The sequence below is a fragment of the Myotis yumanensis genome, unplaced genomic scaffold (genome assembly GCF_028538775.1).
Source record: "Myotis yumanensis isolate MYYU_CA2020_CCGP unplaced genomic scaffold, mMyoYum1.0.hap1 SCAF_5, whole genome shotgun sequence".
NCBI lineage: Eukaryota > Metazoa > Chordata > Mammalia > Chiroptera > Vespertilionidae > Myotis > Myotis yumanensis.
In genome coordinates this window covers 40497830-40516236 of record NW_027223756.1, presented here as the reverse complement: position 1 = coordinate 40516236, position 18407 = coordinate 40497830, and positions in this window count along the sequence as shown.

Below are 18407 nucleotides of genomic sequence, written 5' to 3'. Positions count from 1 at the left end.
AAAAGTCAATAAAATATATTTTTAAAAAATCTTTTAAAAATAGAAAGGAAGATGCCTTCTAAATGAAAAGATATACAATTTCATTTTACTTGTTATTGATCGTGGATGGGTTGGCCTTTGCATCCCATTCTGTATCTTCAAGGGGTTTCTGGAATTTACAATTGAAATCGCATTAAAGTACCAGCTAAACTTCCAAGTGAAGTTAGATTCCACTGAGAAGTAAGACTCACCTCAAGGGATACTCTGAATAAGGAAAAAGGACTTTAAATTATTTGGTTATTTAGAGTCAAAGATATTAACTGGAGAATACCCTTGACTTCAGACGTACCCACTTCAAAATCCATTCATTGCTCTGGCCATCTCTTTCTCACTGACTAGTCTCCAGGCACTTTCCCTAAACTACGTCTGAAATAAAGTGTGTTCATTAAAACCTATTTGTATTAGCTCTGGCTGCAGAGCCCAGTTGGTTAAAGCATCAGCCCAATATGGCCAGGTTTCAGGGTCTATCTCCAGTCAGGCCACATACAAGAACCAACCAATGAGCGCATAAATAAGTGAAACAATATGTCGACATTTCTCTCTCTCTCTCTCTCTCTCTCTCTCTCTCTCTCCCTCTCCCTCTCTCCTTCCCTCTCTTCTCTCTCTCCATTTCTCTCTCTCTAAAAGCAATAACAAAAACCTCTTAGTATTAGAAATAGTAGGGAGCAATTGACTATTACCTGTTTAAGTACATCTTTTTTAATGTTACATGTTATCATACCTAAATAAGTCAGAAGTAGCTAATTATATGATCAACTTGGAAATGGTAAAAATACTTAAATACTCTTATAGGTTTCCTTTGTAAATTAATTATACATGAATATAGCTAAGTGACTTGCAAGTGTTTGATTTTATAGGCCTTATCTGCCCCACCCCCCGAAAAAAAAGTCTCTAGGAGTAGTTAGGAGAATAGAAAGACTCATTTTTAGAGAATAAAAAATAGTCCAGCCATGATACTCAGGTGTATAGTATCGTATTACAATAAAACACATCGTTTATTTTGAACTCTCTTGCAGCTAGCTTGGATCCTACATTGTGCACATGGGAATAACTTGAGTAACTTTTTCAAAGTACAAATGCCTGTGTCTCACTCTCCGTGATTCTCATTCATTAAGGCATATGCATTTTGGAGAGGAATAAAGGTCTCCAGGCAATGCCGAGGGACACTCTTGATTAAGAACCCCTGCTAGTGAAAGCTTCACCTAATTCACAGGATGGCAAACTAGCCTAGGTGAGAAAGGCCTACACAACTGGTACTTGGTAAGGAAGTCTCTTTATCTTTCCACAGTGCTGCTCAGCATGCTCCGTGCGGTACAAAGATTGTCTTATTCATTCCTCACAACGATCTTATGAAGGAGAAACCAGTATAACCTCTACACGGGAACTAACAACAAAGATGTGGATAAGGAAAGGGTACACTCTCATATATAATCGTACACAGCCAGTAAGTACCAGAGCTGAGATTAAAATTCAGACATTTATATTCCAGGGGGCTGTACCCTTAACCCCATACATGCTGCTACTTCCTGCTTTCATACTACCATCCCTAATTTACCACATTTAAATCACATTTAACTTTCCAGGAAATAATGAATTAAGTAAAAGTAGATAATACAAGTACGCACATAAAAGAGACTCATTAAATATTCATTGCTGTAAAACATAATTGAGTTGGACATGATCCAAATATTTGAAATAATGATGTCCTAAATTTTATAGTTGTTTTTTTTTTTAAATATAGGAAATACTTTGTATTTGAAAACTTCGAAGTCTGGCTTTTTTGAAATACCAGTGCATGATAGTTCACTTTATATGTCCACTTGCCTGGGTCACAGAGTGCCCAGATGTTAAACACTATTTCCGGGTGTGTCTGTGCAGGTGTGTCCAGAAGAGGCGAGCATGTGAATGGGTGAGCTGCGTAAAGCACGCAGCCTCCCCAGTGTGGGTGGGCACATCCAACCCACTGAGGGCCTGAACAGAACACAACGGCCAAGGGGAAAAAAAATCTCTCTCTCTCCTGACTGCCCAGCTGTGTTCCTGCCCTTGCGGGACTTACAGCATCAGCTCTCCTGGTTCTCAGGCCTTCAGACTGGGCTGGAACTCCATCTCCTGCTGCCCTGGGTCTCCAGCTCACGGATGGCAGGTCGTGGGACCTGTCGGCCTCCTCAATCCGTGAGCCAAGTCCTCACGACAAATAACTTTAGATATAACCTAGTGGCTGTCCCTCTCTGGAGAACCCTAATCCACAGGACCATAATTTTTAAGCATAAGCTACACTTGGCAAAATATTTCTATCCTTTTTTCTAGGTTTTATCTCCACTGCCAAAAAAAAGAAACAAAACAAACAAGCAAAAAAAACCTCTCTGCTGCTGGTTAGGAGAATTTGAAGATTCTCTTCTAGAGAAGAAAAAAGTAGCACTTGTGTGGCACTCAGGTATAAAGTACTCAGGTGAAACAAACCGTTTATGTGAACATGCTTCCGGCCAGTATGGATCCGAAAGATTTGCTGTTCACTCCTAACATTCCCGCTGAATATTAGCAGAGACAAATTTCTGGTTGCAAAGTTATTTTCAAAATAAAAAGCCTTGTAGGAACTGGCTTTCATTTTTTTAAAAGTCTAGCACAAAAATGGGGTGGAGGGAGTTCAAAACTCAATTGCAACTGGGATGTCAGCAGGACACATGGACCCCCTTACTCAGCACTGAGCTTCGGATGTTCTGAATGTTTGAAGTGCTTGACTGTACAGTATTTGAAGAAGCTGCTGTATACACACATACACTTAATTTCAACTAAAACGCAACTTAGACAGGCTTCCAAGTTTGGAGAAAGGCTGCAAGAGGTGAGGTTACTGGCCAGCCTGACTGATACCTCCATTGAGATATAAAAACACACTTCCATGCATACTTAATCACTGAGTATCCCCCGGCGGTATGCAACCTTTGCTTGCACATTACAACTCTGCTTTGAAGACTAGCAACTGAAATGTTAAGTTCTCTAAACTTACAATCCAACTGATACCTTTAAGTTCAACATCGTGGTTTGGAATGTCGGCATCAATCTGTCTCAAGTGTCCGGTGCAGATGGGATTGATCCTTTCTCTAATGCTGTCAGGAGCTGAAAGGTGCAATGAGCTGGGCTCGTCTCTTCCCCTTAGTGTTGTTCTGCTAACGTAACACGGGCTCCCAACGTTAGCTGAGGCACGTTAACGGCTGGACAGATTGAAATGTCAGGAGAGGGACGGAAAAAATAAAAACTGGAAAGAGGAAGAAACACATTATGTGCCAAAAAAGAACAATTAAACAATGTTCTGAAAACTGACCTCTGAGTGTTGGGTAGTTGAGGAAAGCAATAATTCTGTGAAGCTAAGGAGTGTGTCCTCCTAGCTGGCTGTAGAGACCTTGCAGTAATTCAAAAGTCAAAATTATATTCAGTTGGTAACCGGTCCTCTTGTACCGATGCTTTGTAAACTCACCTATTCTCAACTTGATGAAATTCAGCTAATAAATTTTACAGTTCCAGGATTTATATACCCCACCAGTTGGTAATCTAAATGTATTCCGGATGATGACCATGGCCTGGGCTAAAGCACTGGCTGAAGCAATTATATGACACATATTTGAAAGTGATTAAAGCAGAACATAATTCATTTTTTATTTCTACAGCAACTCTATTTTCTCATTATATTTGATTTACATATTCTCTATTAAATCACGGAGCACAGGCAAATTGTAAGTAACAGTAATTAAGTTCTCCTGAATAACAGTATATCTCTCGATAATATGAAATCGACCAGTACACATTTTCTTTGAAACTAATTAATTAAGCAATGAAAAAATATTTTCAACTACAACTTATTGGGTTTAAATGGGGCATTTTTGTGGGGAGTTTTTTTGCGTGTTTTTCTGTTTGTAGATGTGTGGTGTTAATAAGAATGAGCTACAAAAAATAAAATAATTCATGTGTCTTCAAAAGCAAATCCTACTATAATTTAAATTTTTATTCCATTTTAAATAAGAAGTAACACTTTCAATTGCATACAGTATTTTCTATATGCATTTTAACACAAAAACAAAATATCAGAGGTCACAGTTATCTTTCTCCCACCTGCCCAGTCCCTGCTTCAGCCTCTTTCAACCCCTGAGAGCTGCAGCCTCTGCTTTAACCCCTTCCTGACTGGGAAGTCAGGAAAAGACAACATTCTCCCCTTGGACAGCAAGGGGCCGGGTTTACCTCTGATAGCCACCAGGTAAGAAAGGGTGGAATGAATCCCAGCCTTCCCCTGAGGCCCCTCTGGGGTCCATTGATTTTCTCTTTCTAACACCAGGAAGAATTAATGGCACCGATGACCTTTCAAAAGACAACATAGAGGATCTTGATTTGTGAAGTGTAAAGAAATCGTTGCTTTCCCTTATAAGGTCAATGCAGGCCTCCCACACCTAAGGAAGAAGAGGAGCTCTCAGGCATATTTAGGGACCTCTCTCCTCTACACCCCAGACCCTCCCATCACTAGTCTCAGGGGCTCCTTGTAAACCTCCTGCTAATGTGTTTCTGTCACAGATGTGTAAGCCTCAAGGGGGAGTAAGGTTTAATGATGTGCAAATATCTGAAATGAGGGGCAGATTTTACAAAATTTAGTGTTTGAGCTAATTAAAGGATAATGTACAAACTGATGATATGGCCTTCAAGATTTGATTCTCCCTAGCTTCTGCCTGCTTCCAGGAGACTTTCTATAATGCTCCCAGACCTAGCATTTTCTTACGGGGAACCCAGAGGGCATGGTCTGTAGACAAAATTTCTTTCTCATCAGTCTTTAACTCAACAGGACAAGTTCTGGTTTCCTCTAATAGGCTTCATTTCCATGATTGGCGATCACCAGGCACAGCTGTAGGACAGTTTACCTGCTGTGTAAACAAGTAGTAACTTTGACACCTTATGTTCTTTCTGATATTACTTCAATAATTTTGATACCTTTGTCATTTTTTTTCCTAAGCAGTAAATACATATTTAGATTTAAATTCTCCACTAGAACACCAAGAGAGACGTGGAATAACCTTTTACAGTTAGTGCTCATCGATGTGGTAGCAAGTAGGAAGTAATAAAATAGAAGCCAATTTTCTACCATTGTTCCTTCTACTCTAATCACATAGATATGTAATAATCTGATATCCAGAAAAATGAAATAACGTTTATGTTGTACATAGGAGGGGGAAAAGACAAGTACAAAACAAAAGTAAACCTTGAACAACAGATCTTGATAAGGTTATGAAGTGCTTTGGTCGGGTAGACCACAAAGCACTTCGTCATTCTGCTCCGGGGAGACCACAGTAACACTGGACTATGGTCCCTTTCGGAATAAAACAGTAGCCACATTACCCACAGAGCGTGATGTGCTGCTGGGGTTTCCTAGAAACTGGGAGAGGCTCTAATGAACACATTTATGTGGAAAGCAGGCCAGAGAATAAGGAGGTAGTCGTTCTAAATGAAACATTCCTACAGACATTGGGTGGTAGAGCCCAGATGTAGTTCCTCCGAGCAAAAAAACGGCGGGAATGTTTGATTTCCAACTTTTGTGAGCAAACGTGCTAGTGGTATGACAACCGTCCTGCATACTTCAGCCAATTTCATTTCAGTGAGAACGCAGCTGCCACATTGGCTTACGGGCCGGCATTGCCTTCGCTCACCAGTTGTCCCGTTGTACTGGAATAAGCAGCTACTAATCTGGACAATAGTCCACATGAGGAGGAAACAGAACCCAGGAACAGTGGATGGCACATCTAGAGAAGACACTACTTTTACTGTGATCTAAGCGAACAGAACAGCGATTCCCAGAATTATGTGTTAAGTGAGCTTTGCAACTGCAAATGTTTCAGCAATAATAACACTATTAACATGCGCATTCATACGTATAGAGTAGAAAAAACAGGTAAAGGTAGGGGGGAATTCACCATGTCATCCATGTAACTTTTCTGTCAATTTTAAATTATTTCAAAATAAAAGGGTTCCGTTTGAATGATGCTATTAAGGAAAAAATGAAGAGGATGCTATTAAGGAAATAGTGAAGAGGCGACCACATATATATACTCCTGAAAAAAGAAATAGCAGCAGCATGCATACCTCTAAAAACTCCTACCATTCAGTAACTAAACAGTTAAAAAAAAAAAAGAAAATGTGGGAAAGGCAAGAAAGAGTATTAAATTAAAGATGAAGCATAAAAGAAAATAAACACATAAAAATATGTGCAACCTCAGTAATAGGTGGAAACAAAATTTTTAAAGTTAGGATTTTCTACCCAGAAAACTGGCAAGTTGAAACTCTGACAATACCTAGTACTGCAGAGAGTGTAGGGCAACAGGAAACTGTATATAGTATATAAGTTGTTGGTGAAGATATAAATTGGAAACAACTGGAAATTGTGTAACAACATTGAAGGTACACAAAACCTTTTGACCCTGTGTGTGTCTTTGATGAACTACACAAGAAAAGGGGCACAAGACTTGATGGTTTCAACGTTTGAAACTAGCAAGAACCCAAATGAAAAAGAATGAACAATAGCTAAATACCACAACATGAGTGATCTTAAAAAGAGATAAATCTGAATAAAAAAAGCAAATCAAGATAATATATACAGTATTATATCATTTATACTATGTTTAAAACATACTATATTAAGCATATATGTCCATTCTAACACTTTATTAAAATTTATTTAAAAAGCAAGGAATTATTAACACAAAATTCAAATTAGTAGTTACTGAAGATGAGAACTGGTTATAGTGGAAAAGAAATACATGAGAAACTTTAATGATAATATAATTCTTTCCCTTAAATTAGACTATATTGTATGTAGTGGGTTGTTATTTTTCTATTACATTATGAAATAGTATGTTTTTTGTTATTTGTTCTATTATATCATATAGTAATATAATAGGTATTAATGTCTATAAAATAGTTCTTAATTAAAAAATTTTTAATTCAGACTAGTTAATTTTAAATCACATCAATATTTCATCCTTTTATATAATGGCTCTTAATAAACCCTTTGAAAACACTTATGAAATTAAATAAATAGATATCTACACTAATAAAAGAGAAACATGCAAATTGGTGTCACTCCACTACTCCCACCAGCCAATCAGTTGTGACTATGCAAATAAACCCAACAAAGATGACAGTTAATTTGCATACACAGGTGCAGAGTGAAGATTGAAGGCTCCAGCCAGAGTGAAGACTGAAGACTGAAGATTGAAGACTGAAGACTGAATAGGCTTGGCTTCTCCGCTGCGGCTGGACCAAAAGCCTGGGTCCCAGATGCCAGAGGAAAACCGGTGCCAGCAGCCAGGGGAAGGAAGGCCTATTGCGTGAATCTTCGTGCAACAGGCCTCTAGTATACTTTATAAAGAATCTGAATACCTTCTTAACCAGTTGTGTTTGTTTCTTAAATTTAAAAGTTTGAATAATATTAAGTACCCTTTATGTCAAAGATGAGAATGGGCTCACATATGTCCATTAATTCCTATGTGATGAAAACTACCCCAAATATGGAAATAAAGCAAAAACATTCTGTGTGGCTTTCATACTCTTACAAGAGCATTCTCCTAACAACCTGGCCCAAGGGTCATCAGATGCTCTAAGAAAATGTAACTTTGTATGACTTATTATTTATTCTTCTTAGAACCCAGATATTATAAACTTTAACTCATAAAATATTGATAAGTTGCATATATAGCTTGACAAATAGAAGTGCAGGTGCTTTCTATCCAGTAGAAAAACACCAAAGCCAAAGAGTATGGTTTTGTTGCACTATAGGGCATTAACCAGTGTTTAATTTATGACTTATTTTATTTTACTATTTTTTATTAAGGTATTACATGTGTCCTTATCCCCCCATTGCCTCCCACCCCGCCCTGACTCGTGCCTTCCCCCCCCTCCTTAGTGTCTGTGTCCATTGCTTATGCTTATTTTAGCTTGTCTGTTTTCTTTTACTCGCTATATTTTAGTTTCTTGCATTCTCTTTTGAACTAGCTTTGTCATCCTCTGCTTCCTTCATTAATTTGTGAAATAAATATTTGACATTTGTTACAACTTTTTTCAACGTTATAATTTTATATCCATAACAAGCTTCAAAGAACTGTAACATACAAGAGAACTGACTAATAATATCCTTTCATGTGTGGCAACAGCCATGCCCACTCTAACCAATGATCTGTTCCCAGATGTGACTGAGAGGCAAGTACCTTCCCTATTTCTCCCAGACTTTACTAGGCATAGGTCTACTTTCCCCCTGCCCAGCCCCTCCCCCCAGTGGGGGACAGACTGGTCACTTCCTGAGGAGTTAAACTGCGGCTTTCTGGCAGAGCCACACAAATGAATACCTATGATCTTTGGCCTTCCCTTTGCTCCTTACCAGTTATTCATAACTGGGTTATATTACAACAGTATCACTGCCACATCTCATCCTCCCTTGGGGTCCTCCATAAATGCTTATCCCAGCGGCACTCCAAGTACCCTACTCTCACTAGCAACTGGTGGGGATGAGGCACACTTACTCCCCTGCATTAACAATGGGAACTTTCTGGAGCTTTGATATGTTCTATGGGTAGTGATCACATAGCTGTACTAATTCATAAAGTGCTCCACTTTAGAATTGTACACTTTACTATATATATGTTGTGGGGGCTAAAAAAAATTTTTCCTCTCATTCTAAATTCTTCTAGCTGGGCTAACAATCAAATCAACAGAGACAGATTAACAGGATACAATGTCTAGAGTTTATTACTGATGCATATGCCAGGAGGTATCATAAGATATCAGACCCCACAAAATGCATTGGGCGGTTGAGGTTTATATGTCATTATGGACAAAGGAAAAAGGGATGGGGTCTAAGATTTTAAAGGAAACAGGCAATTTACAGGTAGTTGAGGAAAAGCTGAACACACTTGGCAGGCAAATTATTGCTAGGCAACCCAGGAACAATGGGATGTGGCAGATTCAGGTAACAGGCCCCCTGCTTGGAGCCTCAGCTCTACCTTGCTTACTTCAAATGAGGCTGGGGTGACTATGCTAAGAGTTCCTTCCTGGAACAGGTCTTTCCATCTGAATCTCTTGGGCAAGGAAGGGGGAGGGTTAGACATCATTTTTGAGTCTTTTGTTTCTTAATAACCAGTTTAAAATCAATATTCCAAAAGGCAGTTTGAGGATGGCAAAACTTTGGTCCCCTGCAGAGTTATACCTTAATTAAAAAGCTTTTAAAAAATCATGGTATTGTCTTCAGACAATCCTGCGTGAGCAACCTGAAATATGTGCTAAGGATGGGGAAAGGTAAGCAAGCTGAAACAAATCCTAGAGCACAGTAAAGACATGTGGTTTGGCCAATAAGATGAGCTCTGCAGACGAAAGGAAACTCCATTGAGAGGGAGCCAATACTTCAATCAATACAGTCATCACCATAACAGGATTCCTGTTGTTTCCTGGTTCTCACTTAGAACAGAGCCTGCTGCATTTTCTCCAATTCTTTTAGTAAGCTTAAGGCTTTTAGCATATGAAACATTACATCAAAAATGTGTTCTCAGTGCTGTGTACTAAATTAAGATATAATGAATATAATGTGGCATTTAAAAAATGGTGTTCTGTTAAAATTACTATTGAAGTTAAATATGAGGTTGGCTTTTTCTATTACATTTAGGACTTAAAGCATTTGTTACACCAAAAGTAAAATGTTTTTAAGAAATAAAGAAACCTGTCGAAACTGGTCTGGCTCAGTGGATAGAGCGTCAGCCTGCCGACTGAAAGGTCCCAGGTTCGATTCCGGTCAAGGGCATGTGCCTGGGTTGCGGGCATGTCCCCAGTAGGAGATGTGCAGGAGGCAGCTGATCGATGTTTCTCTCCCATTGATGTTTCTGACTCTCTATCTCTCTTCCTTCCTCTCTGTAAAAAAATCAGTAAAACATATATTTAAAAAAAAAAAGAAATAAAGAAACCATTTCCCTAAGTCTAAATGAGTACAATAATATCAAACACACACATACAGACACACACACACACACACACACACACATTTGCAGATTCTCTACTTAAGTTTTAAATTGCACACATCCAAGTTCTCAAAAATTGATCTTACTTGAACATTTAACTGTGCCCTTCTCTTTCTCCTCTTTCAGCAGGTGACACGCTGAATAATCTGCATTGTCAATTCTACCTCTCAAACACATCATGGCTTATAACAGCCTCAGGAGCAATCAGATGCCATGATTTTGAAGGAAGAGAAAGGAGGTCTTGGTTTATCAGACCAGAAGGATAAAGGTGAGAAATTCCAAATAAGCAGAGCCCTCTTCCAAATTCCCCAGAACTCTCAGGGGCTTTCAAATCCTAAAGAATTTGATTTGCATTTTAAAGTATTTGCTCTCTCTCAGTCAATATGTAAACAGAATAGCACCAAGGCCCGCAGAGCAGTCACTAAAAAGAGGTAGGAGACCTGCCCCTTGGTATTACTCACTAATTGGGATACCTTGGTAAGGATGAAAGCTATGTATCGTCATATAAAAAATGCCAGAGACTTTCCTGGCCATCAGAAATGCTTTATATAGGGCCCAGGGATTGATTTGCTAAGGAGCTTCCCCTCCTCATCACACACAGGCTGCCTGCACCTTCCAAGTTTTTGTAAACCCAAAGGGGAGGTGGTTCGTTTCCATCTATCTCTGTGTTTTCCAGTTACACGGCCTGTCCACAGAAAGAAAGACTCCCTTAATGACACCGATGTATGCCTCTGGGAAAAGCTGCTGTGTTTAAAGTAGCTTGTGCTGTGCTCTAAAGAGCACCTGTGTTCTAAGCCATCCTGGGGAGGCCATGGGAGCTGGGCTGACAGGCAGCCTCTAGTGCCCCGAGGAGGCTGTGTGGACGGCATTGCTCTGAGGGCCACCTGCAGCACAGGTCTGCAGAACAGCCTCACTCCCCATGTAGAGAAAGAGGAGACATTACAGGTGATTCTTCTCAGGTCCTGGAAATAAAAGGACCTCTAGAGTTCCTGCTTTTAATATTATGATTATTTCTATTGCAACCACCCATCAAGACATAATTCATGGTGATTTCCTTAAAACTGAGTGTAGTCTAATAAGCAAACATCCATGGCGCTCTGATATGGCATCGGTTCAGGCATCCTAGGATATTTCTAGTGACTCTTGGGTAATATTTTGATGTACCTATACACATTCCATGCATGAAAAGTAGCTTGGCCTGAATCTAGAGAATATTGCTAAGAGAGCCCTGTACACGAGGAGACCAATGAAACAATTTCTTCGGGGGAAGGATGGAAGGCAAACACCTGAAACATTATTAATTCCAGGAAAAGCGGGTTGTTTTCAACCTCCTCTGCAAGTGTTCAGGTCTAAAATATTGCCAGGAATCACCTAAAAGTGATGAACACATAGAAACTGTGTGGCAAGCTGGCTTATCAGCAGGGAGGGACTCATCTTTTATTAACCCAGAGTCTAGAGCAGTGGTTCTCAACCTTGGCTGCACATTAGAATCACCTGGGAATCTTTTTAAAATCCTGATTTCTGGGCCTCATCCTCCGGAAATTCTGTTTCTTTGTTAGGGGGTGGGGCCACAACATTAGTAACAAAGAAACAGAATTTCCAGAGGATGAGGCCCAGAAATCAGGATTTTAAAAAGATTCCCAGGTGATTCTAATGTGCAGTCAAGGTGGAGAACCACTGGTCTAGAGGCAGAACAAAAGCAGAGGGAATGAATCCTTTCACATCTCATTTTGAAATCTCTCACTTCTAGAGGTGACTAATAAAATGCTCCATCAATTTCTATAGTAAGATTGGCTGAAAGGATCAAACTATGAATTCTTGGGGAGTTTTATGTCTTTTGAAAAATGCTGATGAAGTAATACACATTCTTTCTGAATGTAAAAGGGTGTTGTTGTTTTTTCAGAATAGTGAGTACTCGGTGTTACTGTTTTTCATACAGAACTTTTGGACATATTTTACCTTTAAAGAGGATTTTAATAATGAATAGATTATACTTCCCAAGTAAATTTTCTTTGGAGCAGAATACTTGATAAATTGCTCTGTCTAAAAATATATGTGTGGTCTCAAAGATTAATTCATAATAATATAAAATGATATCTTCCTTCACTCTAACTTGCCTTATTCCTAACACTCTAGTGAGGGCTTCTATTGGCACAGACATGTGTATTTTTAAGCAAATTAATGTTGTTTTTTTATACTGATCAAAGTAAAAAAAACTCAGAACTGGAAGTTTCTCCCCCTCATCCCCCTGCCCCACCCCCGAATACTAAAGGCAGAATTCTGATTTTTCAGGGCATACATAGAAAATGTCCATCGAAGGTCAAGGTACACCTAGGAAAAATGTCTTGTTAAGGCAGGTTTTCTATCTAAGTAGCTGATAACTTGATTTACATATTCTCAGTACAGATCTTAGCCCCTCTGGGTGGCCCCCATTCACCTTGCCTGAGTCCAAGAACTGACAACTACAAAAATGCTTCCTGCGTGTTCCCAAGATGCTCCTTTGTCCCCTCCAGATCTACTCTCCACCCTCTCCATCCTCTTCTAGTGTTGCACACTCTCTTCTATTTACTCCCTTCCCCTCTGGATTCCAGCTGGGTTTACACAATAGGAGGCCCAGGTCAGAGACACACTGAACATGTATTCCTGGGCTACCTCCCTCCCTGTCTCCCTTGCTCAGGCACCAGCAGATCTTCTCTAACTAGAGCCACACCTCCAGCTGGGCAGTCACTCTCTCTCCTACAACTCCTCTGTGGGTCTGGGACTGGCACAGGGGTGCTTACCCTCTCAGTGTTGGTTACCCTTGGTCCTTATTACACTTTATAAATAGTCCCTTTATGAAACTTTCTTCATTACCCCTTGAGTGTGGCATCTGAATATTGTCTGAGTAGAGGCCAGACAACACTGAAAAAGATCCCGCACATTGAAAAGAGAACTATGTAGATTTTACTGCACAGTTCACACAAGAAAATGATAAATCACAAACTTCAGATAATATGCCCTGTGGTTCTAATTCCCAATTTCGCCCTTAGTACGTTAAAATTGAGTCTCTCTCCTTTTTCTCCCCGATCCCCCAAGTTGCTGGGTGAATGATCTCTGGACAGGAGTCTTCATTGTCTTAAGTTCTACAAGTTTTGCATTTGTGCATATTAATAACAGATTTTATTAATTCTATTCTTAAGGGTGGGCAGGGAGTGGCTTCTTTTAATTTTCGCTGCAAAATGCCTGTCACTAAATATTTGTAACCACAGAACTCACTATTCACTGTCTACTTGTGTGGTCTTCAAATGTTCCATCTTTCTCTAATTGTAGGGCTTTAACTTGATTCAGCAACAGCTTCTGTGTTATTTCAAGATGTGGTGAGGAGCGCCTTTGCATCAGAATAACTTTCCAATTAAGAACTAAGCAAAAAAAAAAAAAAAAAAAAAAACAACAGAAAACAAACACACACACATAAAAAAACAACAACAACACAAACATGCATTTCCTTTCCTGTATGGCCACACCTATCCATGCCTTCTCCCACACCTGTTTCCATGGGTAAGCAATAGAGATGATGCACACCCATTTATTGCCAAATTGTGATTTCAATTTTCATACCAAGTGGTTCTGGATCACGTTTCATCTGTTGGCACTTTTTTTCCCTATAGTTTATTTCAAATATTCTGAAACAAATGTTTTCTATCTCCCAGGAAACAACTTTCAGCATTTGGTACACCTATGCCCTACTCTTTTCTTCGAAGGAGAACTAGTAAAATTTCTTCCTGCTCCGTCCCTACTATTAGAATTTGCATTGAGTGAGGAGAACAGGGACTCTGCCTCTTGAAAAATATGATGATTCTTATCTGTTGAACAATGCATATACTTTGGCACTCTTAGCTCACTGGGGTAGTAATGCAGAATTAGGTAGATGTCATTCACCTGACACCTGAGGGCATTTCCATGAGATAACTGGTTCCTATTTATTTCTATTCGAATAAATCATTGCTCAATCCAGAGATGTTTATGAAATAGCTCAGTCGATGGCTATATAGATAACATGATCGGTGAGAGCATGGAATATGCAGCCAGGTTGGAAATCATGTTGTTTGCTGGAGGGGATCCAAGAGCCACATGGAATCAGACTCTAGTCCCTGGAACCACACCAATCAATGTAATATAGTCATGCGAACATGTTTCTGTCACAAAATTTTCCTGTAACAATCCAATGGAAGACACTCTGTTACGTTAGCTATACAAGCGGCTGTATGTCAGTGTGTACATACACACGGCATGTGATTTATGTGTGGTAATATAGAAGGCAACTCAGCAGAAAGCTCTCCCTCTGGCCCCTAACCAGTTACAGATAAAATTCTGTCCAGACTAGCCGAAGATAATAAACTGTCTTCATAATTTATTTTCTCTCCAATAGTTCTATAATTTCCAGATTTAACACTTCAGAAGTGACGTTTCTCTGTAGGGTCAGTACTTTATGTAAATACCCCAGAATAATGAATTCTCAGTACATCGTCCCACATGCTCAGTGACCTTTGTTAACCATGAAAACTGACAGCCATTCTCTTTTCCACTGATTACAAATAAAAAGCCGTGCTGTTTGACAGCATTTTCCCCTTACATTGTACAAAACTGAAGGGGAAAGTATAAGCTTTCAACGGTGGTAATTGCGGTAGGAGCCCTAGCAAGTGCTGCTGCCTATGCCTGGCTCAGCACCCTTCCCACAGGCAGCGGCACAATGGCTCAGAGTGCTGACTGCGGAGCTGGGCTGCCAAGTTCAGATACTGCCTTGGCCATTTCCTAATATGACCTAAGCAAGTTACTTAACTCTCTCTAAAATGGGGATTATAGGGGTACTATCTCACCGGGTTGTTAGGAGTTAACATCTTAAACTACTAAAAACAGTGCCACATAAGCACTACGCACTGGGTAAATTCTGATTGAGAACTGATCATCTCTCTTCTACATTTATAAGATTTGAGTCCTGGCAATTTCTACCCAATCATCATGGCAGGGAGCAGTAGCCAAGACTGCTTCTGCATCTCCATATGCAGGCGTTTAGGTTAGCAACAGAAAGCATGACTGGTATTTCTATCTTGTTTTGACAAAGTTCCATATTGCTTTCATGATTCAAAATGGGGACTCTCGTTAAGCATTCAGCCAGATTCTTGACTTTCACAATAATTCATCTTGGCATAAAACTCTTTAAGTCCCTCCCTTGGCCAAAGTGAAGCCTACATCATGAGTATACCTGAAATAGAAACTCTATAATGTTCTCTGTAGTCCAGCCATGGAGAACTTCAGGTTGTCTCAGCTAGCAGAGAAATGATGCTACCCAGAAAACATGCATGGCTGCTTTTCAGTTGTTTTTTTTAAATATTAAAGGCGGTGGGGGCGGGGGGGGGGGGGAGAAAAAAGAAAATATTTTCTTTGCACCATAAAGGGGGGAAAACAAATTCCACGGCATTCAGGATCTCCCTTTGGAAATATGTGTTTCATGGAGTTAAAATGTTCCAGTGATGTTTTGAGATCATTTGGCCTGTTTCTCATTCTGTGTCACACACAAAGAATTCTCCCACATAGGATGCAAAATCGGCCACCAGTTTTCCAAGCATCTGCTTTCAGATGTGGCTTAAGCACTTGTTTCTTAATCGTTTAATAGTCCCCGAACAGATCCCCAGACTGTGTGAGAACAGGAGGAGCAGCATCTGTCTGGGTCTGGCAGCATTTCCTTGCCCTGATGGCTAATCATAAACTTGTTGGGAAACTTGGGGGTGGGGTGGGATGTGCAATCTAAGAAGCTTTCACTATTTAGAGACTTTATCAATAGGTAGAAACATTGTTGTAGATCGTTGTATAATTTAATATGTGTAGAAACCCAGCAAATGTTTGAATTGGGAACCTGAATACTTGAATCATGTATACGTTACTTAGTTTTTAGATTTTATACCTTATAAAATTTATTCTTCACTAATTATAATAATTCTGTCAGAAATACCTTTTCTCTTTCCCAAATATACATTCAATCATGAGTACATTATTAAACTCTACATATAATTTAGCTTAAATAGCATTTTCAGCAACATTTATTTTATCCTTTATATGACAACAGAGCATTTGTCAAGATTCCTGACACCTTAATATGAAAATTGCTCTCTTTTTATCCAAAAAAATATTAAAATAGTAAAAAAATTAAGTCCAATAAAATATTTTGAAAATAATAAAAATATTTTAACATTGATTGTCATATATTGTATATGTGTGTGTGTATATATATATATATATACCCACATACATATCTACATGCTACTTCCATTGTTAATGCAACAAAATATGTATGAATTTGTTGCTTGCTTCTTAAATAGTTCCATGCTTTCAAGTTCACTTGAAACACTTTCAACATCATACTATTTCACATTAAGTATTTTATATAAAGCGAACACTTCTAACCATAGCAACAAAGATCATAAAATGCCATGACCCAAGAAGAAAATATTCATCTTTTTAGCATTTCTGAACTCAAATTCACTTAAGCACAGCCTATTTTGGGATACTCATAATGACAATAAATCTAGCCTTGAATAATAAAAGCATCAAAAGTTTTCAAAAGCAGTGACTACAATGACTAGATTTCAAATGCACACATATAACCTAAGACCTTTAAAGGAGCTAATAAAAAAAAGATTATCTTCCAGAGTAAATTCTCATTTGTTCTTCAGATCAGCCTGAAGCCAATTCTATAGCTGAAAGTTAAGCTCCTTAAAGCTGGGTAAAGGAGGCAAGTCTAAAGTACAAATTGTAAAATATCAATGTATTTTGGCAATCTCTTTCCTCCTTTATCTGCGCAGTAGCCGTTTTCTTTATCCTAAAACTTTAAGGCCTGTCAATGATAACTCTAACAACCTAATTGCAAATTTAGCATTGCTCTGATTTTTACTGAGTATCACACAAGTGACTACAATTTTTGCTTGTACTAGTATGTCTATTGAGTATGAACCAAACCATTGCAATAAATGGAATGTTTAATGTAAATAAATCAACATCGCCAGCCCTGACCTCCCATATGAGTCATTATTATGAGAATTATAACTGCATTCCAGGTATCACTATGAGATGCATTTCGACCCCTAATATCTAGTTCAATATGCCATCTTCTCTTGCAGACCAAACTTACCTTATTCATCTCCCAGATGTGTGACCTTGATTCTGACTTTGGCTTATTTTCTTAAATTTGTTCCCCTCCTATCTCTCTTTCATATACTAATCAAAATCTTCTGTTAATATTCCTTTTTGTTAATCACTCTCAAGTCCATAGCATTCCCACTATCAATACTCAAACTATGCTCTCTATTTCACATTTAATTTATGGCAATAGTTTCTTGGTCTACTTTTCCCTATTCTAAATCCTAATTATGACTACTAAATTAATTAATCACCATTAAAAATGCATCCTTCACCTTTAAAATAACTTCAATTATCCCCAGGAAGGCAAAATTTGGATTTTTTCAAACTAGAACCAAGAATTCTTCATTAACTGGTTCCCCCTTACCTGTTGTACTTTACATCTCATTGCTTCTCCCATGAACTTTTCTTTCCAGCTGCTCTTCACATGCACACCCATGTTTGTCTACCACATCCATACACCATGCTAGCACTCTACCTCTGCTAGTACCATAATCTTCACCAATTCTTTTTTTAAAAATATGTTTTATTGAAATTTTAGAGAGAGATGAAAAGAGAAGGAGAGAGAGATAGAAACATCAATGAGATCCATGTCTGGCTATCATATCCATGCACCATGCTAGCACTCTACCTCTGCTAGTATCATAATCTCCACCAATTCTTTTTTTTAATATGTTTTATTGAAATTTTAGAGAGAGAAAGGGAGAGAGAGAGAGAAACATTGATGAGATCAATTGGCTGCCTCCTGCATGCCCCACACTGGGGACCTGAGCAAGAAATAAACTTTCATTGTTTTCAACAGGTAGATTTTGGAGCTGCTTGTCTACAGCACCATCGAGGCTCTCTGACCAATACAGATCTTATCGAAGTGATAGCTCCGAGGCACAGTAAGAAGTTTTTGTTTTTTCTCTTTCTCATGGAATGTTACAACCACTGTTTCACTGCTTTCAGAGCTGAGCCTGGCTCTGGTCCCCTGCCAGGCATGGCACATTCTGGGCCCTGTCTTCCTGCAGAATTGAACTCTGGCTGCCTGTGTTTGCTTTGGGAGCCAGATCCCAGCAAGCCCAGGCCAGGCTACAGCTGTGTATTTCTATTCCAGTTCTGGTCCATAAAGATTTCTATCTTGTTTATGGAGACTCGTTTGATGTTTTAAATTATTTTACC